The 18571-nt window shown below is 42.7% G+C and overlaps 1 pseudogene; it reads right to left on the reverse strand.

The window, feature by feature from the left end:
* Positions 1–5179: 5179 nt before the first annotated feature.
* LOC135560365 (zinc finger protein 239-like) overlaps positions 5180–18571 on the reverse strand; it is a 48748-nt pseudogene continuing 35356 nt past the window's right edge.

Below are 18571 nucleotides of genomic sequence, written 5' to 3' on the forward strand. Positions count from 1 at the left end.
ACATATATAAAAATATATGATTTGTTTTCAGTGGGTGTGTTCCTCCACTGTAAGATCGCTTTCCATGGGTCGTTGCTGTCGCGCAAGGCCCTGCTTAACAGGTTTTTTGCAATCTTGACAGCTGATTCTGCCTTGCCATTTGCTTTTGGGTGTCTTGGAGAGGAGGTCAACGTGGTCAAACTCCCATTCTGAGGCGGAACGCTTGAACTGCGCAGTGAATTGTGGGCCATTGTCCGTGATTACCTTGTCAGGCTGACCTTGCCTTGCAAACTGCGCCTTGCAGCGCTTTATGACCGTCTCTGCAGACAAGTCAGGGAGCAGTTCAATTTCCCAAAAGTCAGAGTAGTGATCAACGATGAGAAGATAGTCCTTTTATCTGTGGCTGAATAAGTCCATGCTGACGATTTGCCAGGCCCTTGTGGGCAGTTCGTGTGACATCATGGTTTCCTTTTGCTGTTCATGAGCGTACTCGTTGCATGTGGTACAGTTGCTGACAAAGTCTTTAATTTCTGCTTGCATGTTTGGCCAGTATAATGTTTCACGAGCCTGGCGGTAGCATGCATCACCTCCAACGTGACTGGAGTGTATGCGAGTAAGCATCTCTGGACGTAGTGATTTGGGAATAATTACCTTCTGACCTCTGAACAAGATGCCATTTTGCACGCTGATCTCATCTCGAAAGGTCCAGTATTCTCTCACTGTGAAAGGTGTCTCCTCTTTCAGGTATGGCCAACCTGCGAGAGCCATGGACTTCAGTGACTGTAGGCGTTCGTCCTTGTCAGTGTGTTGCCTTATCTGGGCTAGGCGGTGATCTGTGACGTTTAAGTAGTCTGCCTGATTGATCTGTTGAACATCTTGTTGTTCCTGCTGTAGCGAACAGATGGCCTGCCGCTGATAGACAGTGCCTCTGCCTGTACATTGTGTTGTTGCCCTGCTCAGTGTGTCGCTGATGTACATCTCTGGTCCTGGCTTGTAAATGACCTTCAGGCTATAGTTTTGCAGAGTCAGGAGCATGCTTTGAAGCCTCTTGGGCGCGTTGAGGAGAGGTTTACTGAATATGGCAATGAGTGGTTTGTGGTCAGTTTCAGCGATGACCAGGTCTCGCCCATATAAGTAGTGATGGAATCGCTGGCAGGAGAAGACGATGCTGAGGCACTCTTTCTCAATTTGTGCATAGTTTTGTTCGGTGGGGGTGAGCGCTCTCGAGGCAAACGCAACGGGCTGGCCTTCCTGCATAAGGCAGCATCCAAGTCCCCTTTGGCTGGAGTCGCTCTGGATTGTGACAGGCTTCATGACGTCGTAGTAGCGCAACACTGGCATGGATGAAGCCAGAGATTTCATCTTCTGCACTGCGGCCTCGTGCTTGGGTAGCCAGTGCCATGGTGTGTCTTTGTCCAGCAACCGGCGCAGAGGCTCACAGACTGCTGATAGGTGTGGCATGAACTTTGCAAGATAGTTTGCAAAGCCGATGAGACGCTGTACTCCTTTTGCATCAGACGGGTTTGGCATGTCGAGGATCGCTCTGACCTTGTCTGGGTCTGGCTTCAGGGCTTTTGCCGAGAGAATGTGACCATGGAAGTGGACATCTTTCACCTTGAACTGCAGCTTCTTCAGGCCAAGGCGAAGCTTAACTGATCGGCAGCGCTCCATCAGTGCCAGGAGCTTCACATCGTGGTCGCGTACTGCTTCTTCGTCTGTGTCACCACAGCCTACGATCAGGACATCATCTGCGATGGGTTCAATGCCCTTGAGCCCAGCCAGTAACTCATGCTGCTTACGTTGGTATATCTCAGGCGCCACCGAGGCACCAAACGGGAGCTTGAGCCAGCGTTTCCGACCCCAGGGGGTCCAGAAGGTAGTCATGAGGCTGCTTTCTTCATCCAGCTTGCATTGAAGGAATGCATCTCGGGCATCCACCAAGGTGAAAATCCTGGCCTTGGGAAGCTTATAGAGGACATCCTCTAGTGTCGGCATGATGTAGTGGGATCGTTTCAGTGCTTGGTTCAGATGCTTTGGGTCGATGCAGACCCTCAGCTTCTCTGGTTTTTTCACTATGACCATATTGCTGATCCAGTCAGTTGGTTCAGTCACAGATGTCATGTGGCCATCGGCCTCATACTTGTCCAGCTGGGCCTTCACAGCCACTTTCATTGCAATGGGCACATTGCGAGGAGCACACTGGACTGGAGTGATGCTCTCATCCACTTCAAAGTGTACCTCCCCAGGCACAGATTCAACGGGCATGTTGAATACATCGTCATATCTGCTAAGTAGTTGTTCTTTGGACAGGGGTCCATGCTGGACATGATCCACAATGTGCAGGTCATTTGGTACAGTGAACTGCATCAGTCCCAGGCGTTCGCATGTAGAGCCTGAGAGGAGAGGATGTTGACTGGTTTTTACAATCTCAAACTCCAGCTTGTGTTTGCGTCCCCGAATAACACATTCGGTCTCAAAGGTGCCCATAGAGCTCATTAGCTCTCCTGAGTAGAGCTTTAGTCTAGTATCGCTGGGCAATAGATTTGTGTCAGGTGCCAGATTGATTTTGTCTTTGTAGCTCATTACGTTGCATGTAGCACCAGAATCCAGTTGACATTGTTGTTGCTTGTTGTGTAATCGTAGTGTCACAAACCATTTCTTCCCTCTTGAGTGTACAGCCCCAATGGATTCATGCATGTAAATGTCACTTTCACTTTTCAGCTCTGAACATTGAATGACATCATCAACACAGTGAATCTTGCCCTCACTCACCCTTCTTTTGCTTTTGAGACACACTTTTGCAAAATGATTATTAGTTCCACAAGCTCTGCATGGTTTTCTGTAGGCAGGGCAGTGCTCTTTGCCACGTGTGTGTGTATTCCCACAGTATTTACATGCTACGGGGCTCTCTGTGTTCACCGTTCGTGGTGAATTGCTCTGCCTCGATTGATTTAGTCTGAATGTCTGCCTAGCAACAGCGTGAACGGTATCAACGTCGGAGCGTGGGGTTTCGATTTCCATTGCTCTCATTCTCATGTCAGTGACTTCAGCAGTGCGGCACATTTCAATGGCAGTTACTAATGTTAAGTCTCTCTCTCTCAGTAGACGCCGGCGTGTATCCTCATTTGCAATTCCCAGCACTATTTTGTCACGAATCAATTCATCTTTCAGGAAGAGGGTGAGTCAGTACACAACTTTGTAACCCGTTTGAGAGAGAAATCCGCCACTTGTGAATACGGGGGGTATTCACAAGTGGCGGATTTATCTCTCAAACGGGTTACAAAGTTGTGTACTGACTCACCCTCTTCCTGTTTACAGCTTCCGAAAACGAACCGCTCATAAATTACGTTTCTGGCGGGTTTGAAGTAATTCTCCAATGCATCCAATATAGCCGTTGCATCACACTGTTGACGTGCTGTGAGGGTGAGATTGTGCCGGTAGATATGCCTGCATTCGCTGCCCATTAAACTCCTCAGAGTTGCCGCTTGTACCTCGTTGGGTTTCTCATGTAGACCGGTCGCCAGCGCATAGTCCTCGAATTCATCCCTGAAGTTGTCCCAATTAGTATTCCAGTCCCCTGTGAGAACCATGGGATTTGGTGGCGGAATGTTCGCTGCCATAGCAATGGAATATGAGATTTCTTTGCCTTCAGTCATCGACGTAGGTAGTGATGATAGCTAGGCAGCTAACAACGAGTTCATCAGTGTTGTGAGTAGGAAACGGCGTGTGTTCGCATATGGAACGTAACTGCGCCTATACTGTACTTAGCTACAAAAATAACAAACGTGTGTTTTCCGAGCCACTTCTGATACCATGTTTCAGTATGATATGTTAGATAAAGGAATAACGACAGACACCAATGTTAGGTTCAATAGCCTTGTTTGTGCATTGTACGAATGGCTACAACTGGAGTCCGGGGAACAGTCCGGCTAGTCGATTACCTATCAACTAGACTCCGTAACAATGGTGGGGTCATTTTGTGTCAGTAAAAATGTATAAACGAGAAGTGGCGGTATTAATCCTTTATGCGCAAATATTGATTTAATAACGATAATATCTTAGTTAACTTGGAGTCACGCGATGATATATTGTGTGGTCCTCCCACTACGATTTGGGAAACCATGCAGTTTATTAGGCTACAGATTAAATAAATGATGAACTTCACAGGGTGGTGAAAGTGCATGTGTTGAGCTTGATGCTCCTTTCCAATACATTTTGCCATTTGACAAATAAAATAAGGTCGCTCTCATCCATAATAATCTCATCATGTCGGTAGCCTACCAGCACTGTATCTTTGAGCTGTTGGCTACAGTGGACCGGACAAGATGACTTTTGCTATATAACTCAACGGTTTTTCAAAACCCTCAGTAGAGTTGAAAATGCGATGGAAACCCATTTAACTTGCATTTTTCATTCAGTACATGGGAATTCAACAGGAAAACATTTTTTTCCGTGCAATACGTCATCACGCAAAGACTTTTATCCGCAATAAACCTGTTTGATGCAAACATTTCCGGTGGGAAAATGCGTATATTGTTTTATGCAGATGTGAGAATATTCACATGAAAATCTGTCGCAAATTACATGGAAATGTAGCTACTAAGGTGGATATTGATCCAACACCTGCCGCTTATTCAAACCAGCCCACTTGGCAAAGACCTCAGTTCAACATTCAGTTTCTCGTTACATTTCTTTGAAACGGATTTTGGTTGCAAGTTGGGTGAAACACAAAATGTCACCAGTCATCGGTTACCAGTTGTGTGAAAATTAATAAAAATACCTTTTGTTGATGGATTTTTACAAATCCAATCCGTTTTCCACATTGATCAAACATCATCACATGGATTTGTTTTGTTCAAATCAAATCAAATGTTAATGGACACATACACATGGTTTGGCAGATGTTATTGTGGTGGGAACATTGTATTTAGCTAGGATTTCATAAGGCCAGGAATGTCATTGAGAATAACTATAGACAATAGTTAATGTTGCTAGTTTAGGGATGAAGATAGTGAAGGTTTATCTATGTTAATGATGTTTTTAATTTGATGTGGAAACAACGTTTATTCAACTAGTGGGAGGCTTGTAAATTCCCACAGGAAAGTGGAATGAGGAACTCTTCATTGAGACAATCATGAAACAGCAATCTGTGGGTGAGTTGTAGTGGATATTATAATATAAGGATCTGCTGGAGTCCAAGTCAAACCAAGATTCTTTATTTCTGAGCTCAGAGAGAACAACAGAGTTTGGTATTTGGTATTTTACTAGGATCCCCATTAGCTGTTGCAAAAGCAGCAGCTACCCCTCCTGCGGTCAACACAAAACATGACACAATTGTCACGTCTCTCATCAGAAGGCATGGACCAAAGCGCAGTGTGGTAAGTGTTCATGATTTTTATTTAATCAAAAAACATTCGAACAAAATAACAAAGAGAAGAATGAACAGTTTTGTAAGACAAATCAACTATACAGAAAACAACTACCCAAAAAACACAGGTGGAAAAAGGCTGCCTAAGTATGATTCACAATTAGAGACAACGATAGACAGCTGCCTCCGATTGGGAACCACACTCTGCCAAAAACAAAGAAATACAAAAACACAGAAAAAGGAACATAGAATGCCCACCCTAGTCACACCCTGGCCTAACCAAAATAGAGAATAAAAGCTTCTCTATGGCCAGGGCGTGACAGCCGCTCTGTTTTGGGCCAGCTGCAGCTTTACTAGGTCTTTCCTTGCAGCACTGGACCACACGACTGGACAATAATCAAGATTAGACAAAACTAGAGCCTGCAGAACTTGCTTTGTGGAGAGTAGTGTCAAAAAAGCAGAGCATCTCTTTATTATGACAGTTTACAATCTAAGGTAATGCCAAGTAATTTAGTCTCCTCAACTTGTTCAACAACCACACAATTCATTACCAGATTCAGCTGAGGTCTAGAACTTGAGGAATGATTTGTACCAAATACAATGCTCTTAGTTTTAGAGATGTTCAGGACCAGTTTATTACTGGCCACCCATTCCAAAACAGACTGCAACTCTTTGTTAAGGGTTTCAGTGACTTCATTAGCTGTGGTTGCTGGTGCTTATATGGTTGAATCATCAGCATACATGGACACACATGCTTTGTTTAATGACAGTGGCAGGCCATTGGTAAAAATAGAAAAGAGTAGAGGGCCTAGAGAGCTGCCCTGCGGTACATCACACTTCATATGTTTGACATTAGAGAAGCTTCCATTAAAAACCCTCTGAGTTCTATTAGATAGATAGCTCTGAATCCACATTATGGCAGAGGTTGAAAAGCCATAGCACAAACATTCTTAAACAACAGGTTATGGTCAATAATATCAAAGGCTGCACTGAAATCTAACAATAGAGCTCCCACAATATTCTTGTTATCAATTTCTCTTAACCAATCATCAGTCATTTGTGTCAGTGCAGTACATGTTGAGTGCCCTTCTCTATAAGCATGCTGAAAGTCTGTTGTTCATTTATTTACAGAGAAATAGCATTGTATTTGTTTAAACACAATTTCCAACAAGTTGCTAAGAGCTGGCAGCAAGTTTATAGGTCTGCTGTTAGAACCAGTAAAGGCCGCTTTACCACTCTTGGGTAGTGGATTAATTTGGCTTCTGAGCCTTAACATATCTAACAGTCAGTTTCTTAACAGGTACATGTTTATCAATAATTGGAAGAAGCAATTTAATCTGGTAAAAACAGGTAACACATTATAAGGCAACAATATAAGACAACGGGACCACTGTGTTTGTTCTCTGATGAATTGTGAGTCAATGAGATGTGAAATATCAATATACACGCTAAGAGAAGTAATTTCTCTCTCCTGTGTGGATTCTCTAATGACGTTTAAGTGATTGTTATGAGTAATATGTTTTCCCAAAGTCTGAGCTTTTGTAAGCCTTCTCCTCTGTGTCATGTTCTTTCAGGCTTCCTAAATGGGCAAAAGCTTTGCACCCTGGGAGGAGTGGTAATGCATCTCCCCTCTGTGTATTTTCTCGTGTTGGTTCAGGTTGTTTTTCTGGTTAAAACTCCTTCCACACTGGGAGCAGTGGTAAGGCTTCTCCCCTGTGTGAATTCTCTCATGCTGTTTCAGCCCCCCTGACTGGCTGAAAAACTTTCCACACTGGGAGCAGTAAAAAGGCTTCTCCCCTGTGTGTATTCTCTCATGCTGTTTCAGCTCCCCTGACTGGTTGAAACACTTGCCACACTGGGAGCAGTGGTAAGGCTTCTCCCCTGTGTGAATTCTCTCATGTCATTTCAGGTTCCCTAAATCTTTAAAACTCTTTCCACACTGGGAGCAGTGGTAAGGCTTCTCCCCTGTGTGAATTCTGTCATGCCGTTTCAGCTCCCCTGACTGGTTGAAAAACTTGCCACACTGGGAGCAGTGGTAAGGCTTCTCCCCTGTGTGAATTCTGTCATGCCGTTTCAGCTCCCCTGACTGGTTGAAACACTTGCCACACTGGGAGCAGTGGTAAGGCTTCTCCCCTGTGTGAATTCTCTCATGTCGTTTCAGGTTCCCTAAATCTTTAAAACTCTTTCCACACTGGAAGCAGTCATAAGGCTTCTCCCCTGTGTGTATTTTCTCATGTTGTTTCAGGTCCCATAACCGGTTACAACCCTTTCCACAGTGGGAACACTGGTGTCGTCTTGCTGGTTTGGACGTCCCTGGCTCTGGTTCCTCTGAGTCTGGTCTTTCTCCTGCCAAAGACAGTGTTTTTAAAATAGAGACCCAAATGAAATCTCCACATGATAAAACAACAGTGCTACGAGAGTAAATCCTAATCAGATCTGTCAATAACCTGAGGCAAAACACATGTAGAGCTTCCTGGTAATTACTTATATGTTTACACTACTTATTTTATTCATCCTGTTTTACAAGTCAGAACACAAAATACTAAACAGTTCTAGCACACTGAAGACACAGACTTTGCCAGATTCCAATCGAGCAGGTGGTTCTAAATATATAACTTTCATAGCTGTATGATACAGAATGCGACCTACACACTTCCTTAAACATAAAATAACTAAAGAAGTAATTTTGTGTAATAGTCAAAAACTAATTTTTACATCGAAGACACAAAGCACATCAGTAAAATCTCCCCGTTGTCGAAAGGGATCGACACAATGTTTAAATGGCCCGATTTCTTATTTAGACGTTCACAGGTTTTCAACATTTTGACTATCGCTGATGTCATATTTTGGGTAAAGTAAAAAATAAGGTGAAATATTTGGAAAGATGTTCCTAAAACTGATAGTAACTACAATAAACAAATTGTAAACGCAACATGTAAAGTGTTGGATGTTTAATGAGCTGGAAAAAAAGACTGCAGAATGTTTTACATCCCTGTTAGTTAACATTTATTCTCTACCAAGATAATCCATCCACCTGACAGGTGTGGCATATCAAGGAGCTGATTGAACAGCTTGATTATTACACAGGTGCACCTTGTGCTGGGGATAATAAAAGGCCACTCTAAAATGTGCCGTTTTGTCACACAACAATGCCACAGATGTCTCAGAGGGAGCGTGCAATTGGCATGCTGACTGCAGGAATGTCCATTTTTATATATATATTTACATTGGAGACAGACTCAAAGAACACCAGTAACATTTGCCCGTTGTCGATAGGGTGGACACAGAACAATTACAAGATTGTATTAATACTGTTTAGCCATCGAATAGCTTTGATGGGTACTCTCTCATCTGTGTCTATGGGACTGAGTTGGGCCTCTGGAGCTTGAGCTGACAATTGATTCATTACTTACTGATAAAAACCTAAAGCCGGGTTGGGGGGTTAAAACAACACCAGGTGCAGATGACCACAGGATGAACCCAGCATGGGAGGGGTGGAACCAGCCCTGACTAAGCATTTATAAGAGGTCTGTTTTTCATTCAAGGTTAAGCTCTCAGCAACACACTCAAGGGTGTGGAGTCAACAGCTTCATTATTGCAATAATTAATCCATATTAAATAAAAAATGATTGTTTGAAGAAATTACAAAGTCTCTCTCAGTATACATGAATTTCCATGACAACGCCCACAGTGATAATTTATTTTATTTAGTCGTTCACAAACTTCGTACATTTTGACTATCACAAATGTCATGATATTTTGTGTAAAGTAAAAATAATTTTGGGGTAGATGTTGCTAAAAAAATATAAAACAACATGTAAAGTGTTGGTCCCATGTTTCATGAACTGAAATAAAAGACCCCAGAATTTTTCCATAAGCTCAGCTTATTTCTCAAAAATGTTGTGCACAAATTTGTTTACATCCCTGTTAACATTTATTCTCTGCCAAGATAATCCATCCACCTGACAGGTGTGGCATATCAAGAAGCTGATTGAACAGCTTGATTATTACACAGGTGCACCTTGTGCTGGGGAGAATAAAATGCCACTTTAAATGTGCAGTTTTGTCACACAACCCAATGCCACAGATGTCTCAAGTTGAGGGAGCGTGCAATTGGCATGCTGACTGCAGGAATATCCACTAGAGCTGTTACCAGATAATTTAATGTTCAATTCTCTACCAAAAGCAGTCTCCAATGTCGTTTTAGAGAATTTGGCAGTACATCCAACTGGCATCACAACCACAGACCACATATAACGACACCAGACCAGGATAGAAAACACTGAAGTTTCTAAAACTGTTTGAATGATGTCTGTGAGTATAACAGAACTCATATGGCAGGCAAAACCATGAGAGGAAATCCAAACAGAAAGTGAGAAGTCGAATTTCAAAACAGTGCCTATTTAAATCCCTGATAGTTATGGATGTGCTTGCACTTCCTATGGCTTCCACTAGATGTCACCGTCTTTAGAACCTGTTTTGAGGATTCTACTATAAAGGAGGGGCTCATAGGAGCTATTTGAGTGAGTGGTCTGGCAGAGAGCCTGGGTCTCATGACGCGCGCTCCCGAGAGAGTTAAAATCAAATCAAATTGTATTTGTCACATACACATGGTTAGCAGATGTTAATGCGAGTGTAGCGAATTGCTTGTGCTTCTAGTTCCGACAATGCAGTAATAACCAACGAGTAATCTAGCTAACAATTCCAAAACTACTACCTTATACACACAAGTGTAAAGAGATAAAGAATATGTACATAAAGATATATGAATGAGTCATGGTACAGAGCGGCATAGGCAAGATGCAGTAGATGGTATCGAGTACAGTATATACATATGAGATGAGTATGTAAACAAAGTGGCATAGTTCAAAGTGGCTAGTGATACATGTATTACATAAAGATGCAGTAGATGATATAGAGTACAGTGTATACGTATACATATGAGATAAATAATGTAGGGTATGTAAACATTATATTAAGTAGCATTGTTTAAAGTGGCTAGTGATATATTTTACATCAATTCCCATTATTAAAGTGGCTGGAGTTGAGTCAGTGTGTTGGCAGCAGCCACTCAATGTTAGTGGTGGCTGTTTAACAGTCTGATGGCCTTGAGCTAGAAGCTGTTTTTCAGTCTCTCGGTCCCAGCTTTGATGCACCTGTACTGACCTCGCCTTCTGGATGATACCGGGGTGAACAGGCAGTGGCTCGGGTGGTTGTTGTCCTTGATGATCTTTATGGCCTTCCTGTGACATCGGGTGGTGTAGGTGTCCTGGAGGGCAGGTAGTTTGCCCCCGGTGATGCGTTGTGCAGACCTCACTACCCTCTGGAGAGCCTTACGGTTGTGGGCGGAGCAGTTGCCGTACCAGGCGGTGATACAGCCCGACAGGATGCTCTCGATTGTGCATCTGTAGAAGTTTGTGAGTGCTTTTGGTGACAAGACGAATTTCTTCAGCCTCCTGAGGTTGAAGAGGCGCTGCTGCGCCATCTTCACGATGCTGTCTGAATGGGTGGACCAATTCAGTTTGTCTGTGATGTGTACGCCGAGGAACTTAAAACTTACTACCCTCTCCACTACTGTCCCATCGATGTGGATAGGGGGGTGTTCCCTCTGCTGTTTCCTGAAGTCCACAATCATCTCCTTAGTTTTGTTGACGTTGAGTGTGAGGTTATTTTCCTGACACCACACTCCGAGGGCCCTCACCTCCTCCCTGTAGGCCGTCTCGTTGTTGTTGGTAATCAAGCCTACCACTGTTGTGTCGTCCGCAAACTTGACGATTGAATTGGAGGCGTGCGTGGCCACGCAGTCGTGGGTGAACAGGGAGTACAGGAGAGGGCTCAGAACGCACCCTTGTGGGGCCCTAGTGTTGAGGATCAGCGGGGTGGAGATGTTGTTACCTACCCTCACCACCTGGGGGTGGCCCGTCAGGAAGTCCAGTACCCAGTTGCACAGGGCGGGGTCGAGACCCAGGGTCTCGAGCTTGATGACGAGTTTGAGGGTACTATGGTGTTAAATGCTGAGCTGTAGTCGATGAACAGCATTCTCACATAGGTATTTCCTCTTGTCCAGATGGGTTAGGGCAGTGTGCAGTGTGGTTGAGATTGCAATGTCTGTGGACCTATTTGGGAGGTAAGCAAATTGGAGTGGGTCTAGGGTGTCAGGTAGGGTGGAGGTGATATGGTCCTTGACTAGTCTCTCAAAGCACTTCATGGTGACGGAGGTGAGTGCTACAGGGCGGTAGTCGTTTAGCTCAGTTACCTTAGCTTTCTTGGGAACAGGAACAATGGTGGCCCTCTTGAAGCATGTGGGAACAGCAGACTGGGATAGGGATCGATTGAATATGTCCGTAAACACACCAGACAGCTGGTCTGCGCATGCTCTGAGGGCGCGGCTGGGGATGCCGTCTGGGCCTGCAGCCTTGCGAGGGTTAACACATTTAAATGTTTTACTCACCTCGGCTGCAGTGAAGGAGAGTCCGCATGTTTTGGTTGCGGGCCGTGTCAGTGGCACTGTATTGTCCTCAAAAGCGGGCAAAAAAGTAATTTAGTCTGCCTGGGAGCAAGACATCCTGGTCCGTGACGGGGCTGGTTTTCTTTTTGTAATCCGTGATTGACTGTAGACCCTGCCACATGCCTCTTGTGTCTGAGCCGTTGAATAGCTACACTGTTTGTATTCGGTCATGTTTCTGGTCACCTTGCCCTGATTAAAAGCAGTGGTTCGTGCTTTCAGTTTCACGCGAATGCTGCCATCAATCCACGGTTTCTGGTTTGGGAATGTTTTAATCGTTGCTATGGGAACGACATCTTCAACGCACGTTCTAATGAACTCGCTCACCGAATCAGCGTATTCGTCAATGTTGTTGTCTGACGCAATACGAAACATATCCCAGTCCACAGGATGGAAGCAGTCTTGGAGCGTGGAATCAGATTGGTCGGACCAGCGTTGAACAGACCTCAGCGTGGGAGCTTCTTGTTTTAGCTTCTGTCTGTAGGCAGGGAGCAACAAAATGGAGTCGTGGTCAGCTTTTTCCGAAAGTTAGCTCCCGTTCCAATGCTTTTCTTCAGACAATGAAATTCTCCGGTTGGAACCTTATAGATGATATGTTAAAAACATCCTAAAGATTGATTGCAGACTTGTTTCTACGACCTGTAACGGAACTTTTTGAGTTTTTGTCATGGAGGAAATGTTCTCATGAAGATGGATTACTGGGCTGAACACGCTAACAACAAGTGGCTAAATGGGCTTTATGGAACAAATCAGTCATTTATTGTCGAACTGGGAATTCTAGGAGTGCCTTCTGATGAATATCATCAAAGGTAAGTGAATATTTAGTGTTTTTTCGAACTAATGTTGACTTCAAGATGGCGGAGTTGTCTTTGGCTGTTTTTGGGTACTAATGTGATTTTCTGGATTTTTTCAAATCTAATTTTGTCTGTCATAGTTGAAGTGTACCTATGATGAAAATTACAGGCCTCTCATCTTTTTAAATGGGAGAACTTGCACATTTTCACTTTTGGATGAAAAGCGTGCCCAGAGTAAACTGCCTCCTACTCAGTCCCAGATGCTAATTTGTGCATATTATTAGTAGTATTGGATAGAAAACACTCTAAAGTTTCTCAAACTGTTTGAATGAGAGGGGAATAAGTCAGAGGTCTGGCAGAGTGCCTTGGTCTCGTGACGCGCGGTCACGAGAGTTAGTTCTCGTTCCATTGCTTTTCTACAGACAATGGAATTCTCCGGATGGAACATTATTGAACTTTTATGATAAAAACATCCTAAAGATTGATTCTATACATCGTTTTATATGTTTATACGACCAGTAATATAACTTTTTGGAATTTGTCCAATCTTTCCGGTGCAAGTTGCACTCGCGTTTCAATTTGTTTACCAAACACTAACAAAAGGAGGTATATGGACATAAATGATGAACTTTATCGAACAAATCAAACATTTATTGTGGAACTGGGATTCCTGTGAGTGCATTCTGATTAAGATCAAAGGTAATTAATATTTATAATGCTATTTCTGACTAATGTTGACTGCGCAACATGGTGGATATTTCTTTGGCTGGTTTGGGCTCTGAGCTCCGTACTCAGATTATTGCATGGTATGCTTTTTCGGGGCGGCAGGGTAGCCTAGTGGTTAGAGCGTTGGACTAGTAACCGGAAGGTTGCAAGTTCAAACCCCCGAGCTGACAAGGTACAAATCTGTCGTTCTGCCCCTGAACAGGCAGTTAACCCGCTGTTCCTAGGCCGTCATTGAAAATAAGAATTTGTTCTTAACTGACTTGCCTGGTTAAATAAAGTTTAAAAAATAAATGCTTTTTCAGTAAAGTTTTTTTGAAATCTGACACAGCGGTTGCATTAAGGAGAAGTTTATCTAAAGTTCCATGCATAACACTTGTATTTTCATCAACATTTATAATGAGTAATTCTGTAAATTGATGTGGCATGTTTTGTAACTACTGAACATAACACGCCAATGTAAAATTAGATTTTTGGATATTAATATGCACTTTATCGAACAAAACATACATGTATTGTGTAACATGAAGTCCTGTGAGTGTCATCTGATGAAGATCATCAAAGGTTAGTGATACATTTTGATCTCTATTTGTGCTTTTTGTGACTCCTCTCTGGCTGGAAAAATGGCTGGGTTTTTCTGTGACTTGGTGGTGACCTAACATAATCGTTTGTAGAGATTTCACTGTAAAGCATTTTTTTAAATCAGACACTGTGGCTGGATTAACGAGACGTATCTTTAAAATGGTGCCTAATGCTTGAATGTTTGAGAAATTTGATTTATGAGATTTCTGTTGATTTGTATTTGGCGCGCTGCAATTTCATTGGCTGTTGGCGGCAGAACCCCGTTCCCATACAGGTTAAAACTCCATAATGTTTCATCATTAGATGCTACAGTCCTCCTTTAAGACTCCATAATATTTCATCATTAGATGCTACAGTCCTCCTTTAAGACTCCATAATATTTCATCATTAGATGCTACAGTCCTCCTTTAAGACTCCATAATGTTTCATCATTAGCTGTTACAGTCCTCCTTTAAGACTCCATAATGTTTCATCATTAGATGCTACAGGCCTCCTTTAAGACTCCATAATGTTTCATTATTAGATGCTACAGTCCTCCTTTAAGACTCCATAATGTTTCATCATCAGATGTTACAGTCCTCCTTTAAGACTCCATAATGTTTCATCATTAGATGCTACAGTCCTCCTTTAAGACTCCATAATGTTTCATCATCAGATGTTACAGGCCTCCTTTAAGACTCCATAATGTTTCATCATTAGATGCTACAGTCCTCCTTTAAGACTCCATCATGTTTCATCATTAGATGCTACAGGCCTCCTTTAAGACTCCATAATGTTTCATCATTAGATGCTACAGGCCTCCTTTATTACTATAATATTTGAAGAATCCAGGCATTTCCTTTTTTAACAAGTTGTGTAGATCACACAACAACTGTAAGGTGCACGGTTACACTTTTTCTCCAAAGATAACTTTTAAGATTTATTAAGTCTATTGGTTTCTCTCTTTTCATTGGCAGAATCATTTTTCAGTGTTATGATATTCATAACATCCATATCCACCAGTCTTCCTGTCAACTAACAGAACTCTGCTGGTTGTCCTGGTAACAGAGTGGGTAAATGTATTTTATTTGTTCAAACTAAACTACAGCACTTACTTTGATGAGTTAAAGCTGATCCTTTCATCTCTTCTCCTCCTCTCACAGTTCCACTCAGCCCCGTTGTTTTCCTGCAGTCCACCAGCAGCACAGACAACCTCTTCATACCCAGCAGTAAGGTGCTACCAGGAGAGGCACGACACATGGACTCCGGGAGGGTGGAAGGGCTAGCGTTGTCCTGGTAACCATAAAGAGGAGACACAGACACATATCATTATGGATGCTGATGCCACTGTTGTCATGAAGTGCTTTACAGAAATCCAGCCCAGACCCCGATAGAGCAAGCTGTATGCTAGACCAGACCAAGCTGTACCATCTGGTGATCTGATCTGGAGAGACTCTTCTCTTCCTCGTCAGCATCAGGATGTTGTTGATGCTCCCCAGAGGATCCACGATAGTCACGTCTCTCTCCTGTGTGAACGAGAACAGCAAACAGACGGTAAACTTATGACCGTCTATTACAATCAAGAGGCATGAATATGTCTAAAATGGCCACTTCCATCATGATTTTGTAAAATATTGTTTGTGTTGCAAATGTAAAGGGTCATTTCCACAAAATGGGTGCCTTTACATCCCTTTGATATTTTAAGTAGATTTTAAAAGCCTGTTATATTAGATGAGGTGAGCTTTAATGTAGACCACATGGAGAATGAGAATTCAATACATCGAAGTACCAATGGCAGATTATTATCCCTTAAACAATTCCCACAGTACTGAACGACATATTCAAGTGTTGAACTGAAGTAGAATGCCCCTTTAAAACAATACATTATTTCAAGAACTACATAGTGTCCCTGTTATTAAGACAGTACTCACTGGTGGTAGTCTGATCTTCAGCGTCCTCCGCTTTCACTCCCAAAACGTCTTCCTCCTTTTTTATTGAGATAGCCTCCTCTTCCTCTTTTACTCTAAAAGGTTCTTCCTCTTCTTTCACTACATTATCTTCTTTCAATGTTATGGCATCTTCCTCGTTTTTGATTCTGAAAGCTTCTACCTCCTCCCCTTCCACTTTGACAACCTCTTTCCCATCTTCCTCTTTCACTGTAATATCATCCTCTTCTTCTTTCAACGTGATAGCGTCCTCTTCCTCCCTTTTCATCCTAAAAGCTTCTTCCTCTCCTTTCACCCGAGCTTCTTTCTCGGTCGAGCTTTGTGAGCTCATGCTCCGGTCGATTAGCCTAATGCAGTATCAATTTAGTAACACAATTGCTAATTTAACAAGCAAATTACGTTAAAATGAACTAATATATACACGATTGGTCTAAAGAGCTTCAAAGACTCAACTTTATGTTCGCTAGCAAAGCAACACGTTCGTTGAATCAGAAGCCGTTTGTCGCTGTTGAAGAAGCCTCCAGTTCCGTCCACTGGATTATACGTCACGCAAGCAGCATCACCTGAAAGACTCATATCGCTCTCTGCTGACTGGAGTGGGTAACGCAGTTTGGAAAAATATTAACAACAATGTTTATTCTGGCAATCCATGTCATGCGAAGAAATTTTAAAAGAACCAGATGTTATGTTTTCTCTTACTTCTTACAGGCAATACTTTACTCCAGGGCTGACCTGCCCGTTAGACAGGATTAGGTGACAGATGAAAGAGTATTCGATTTTTGTCATCGTTATTCTGAACCCACTGCCTGCAAGCCATTGTTAAATTAGCCTCAGTGATTTGTATTTTCCTTCAACTTTCTGAAGAGGAAACAGCCAGGAAATGCCCCTGTCTGAGTGCATTTGTCTACCACTATGTGTAGCTGTTAGCGATGATAGTAATGACAACCATTTTCTGGTTGATGGAAAAGCTTTCCCAAAAAACCTTGTCAATTAAATGTTAACTACAAAGTAGTATATGCCTCCCTGGCAGAATGATATCATGACTATTTGCATCAATCCAGTGATTTGTCCGGCAGACTCTGCAATCACATGTGTGCTACAGAGACACCACTAACCAAGCAAGGCTCTTGTGTGCTACAGAGACACCACGAACCAAGCAAGGCTCTTGTGTGCTACAGAGACACCACTAACCAAGCAAGGCTCTTGTGTGCTACAGAGACACCACGAACCAAGCAAGGCCCTTGTGTGCTACAGAGACACCATTAACCAAGCAAGGCTCTTGTGTGCTACAGAAACACCACTAACCAAGCAAGACTCTTGCTGGTGTCACTTCAATTAAAGGATATCTACACATAAAAATTAACATGTCTTAGATTTTTCTCAGACTTCAAACGTGTTCTCCTGATGTGGTTTAAGTGTTGTTGTGGACTTAGAACATCCAATGTTGTTGTTTTCTATTAAGAGTGTGATTTAGAGAGAAAAACAGACAAACAGGGACAAATCAGAAACTTGGAAAAACTAAATGGAGAAAATGGAATTAGGTTCAATAAAACGGATTAGATAGAGATGTTATATATAGATAGAGATGTTATAGAGCCATAAATATTTTACACATCTTCTCTCATTACTGTATTATCTAGGGATAGTGTAGAGTAACAGCTGTTTCCTGAAGTGACCTTTAACCTCCCTGCTCCTCAATACTTCTTCCACTGGATCAAAGCTTCAGCCAAGTAGGATACATGATAGTGACAACACATGGAGTAGGGTTGGATATAGTAATGGCAGGATACATGATAGAGACAACACATGGAGTAGGGTTGGATATAGTAATGGCAGGATACATGATAGAGACAACACATGGAGTAGGGTTGGATATAGTAATGGCAGGATACATGATAGAGACAACACATGGAGTTGGGTTGATATAGTCATGGTAGGATACATAATAGTGGCAACACATGGAGTTGGGTTGATATAGTCATGGTAGGATACATGATAGTGGCAACACATGGAGTTGGGTTGGATATAGTCATGGTAGGATACATGATAGTGGCAACACATGGAGTAGTGTTGATATAGTCATGGTAGGATGCATGATAGTGACAACACATGGAGTAGGGTTGGATATAGTCATGGCAGGATACATGATAGTGACAACACATGGAGTAGTGTTGATATAGTCATGGTAGGATACATGATAGTGACAATACATGGAGTAGGGTTGATATAGTCATGGTAGGATACATGATAGTGACAATACATGGAGTAGGGTTGGATATAGTCATGGTAGGATACATTGAGCGGCAAGCTGTTCTTTACCATTCGGCCATCAAATTTGCCACCAATGCTCCTTATAGGACACCTCACTGCACTCTATACTCTGTAAACTGGTTATCTCTGTATACCAGTCGCAAGACCCACTGGTTTAATGCTTATTTATAAAACCCTCTTAGGCCTCACTCACCCCTATCTAAGATAACTACTGCAGCCCTCATCCTCCACATACAACACCCATTCTGCCAGTCACATTCTGTTAAAGGTCCCCAAAGCACACACATCCCTGGGTCGCTCCTCTTTTCAGTTCGCTGCAGCTAGCGATGGGACCAAGCTGCAAAAAACACTCAAACTGGACAGTTTTATCTCCATCTCTTCATTCAAGGACTCAATTGTGGACACTCTTACTGACAGATGTGGC

This window comes from Oncorhynchus nerka, linkage group LG15 (genome assembly GCF_034236695.1).
Source record: "Oncorhynchus nerka isolate Pitt River linkage group LG15, Oner_Uvic_2.0, whole genome shotgun sequence".
Lineage (NCBI taxonomy): Eukaryota > Metazoa > Chordata > Actinopteri > Salmoniformes > Salmonidae > Oncorhynchus > Oncorhynchus nerka.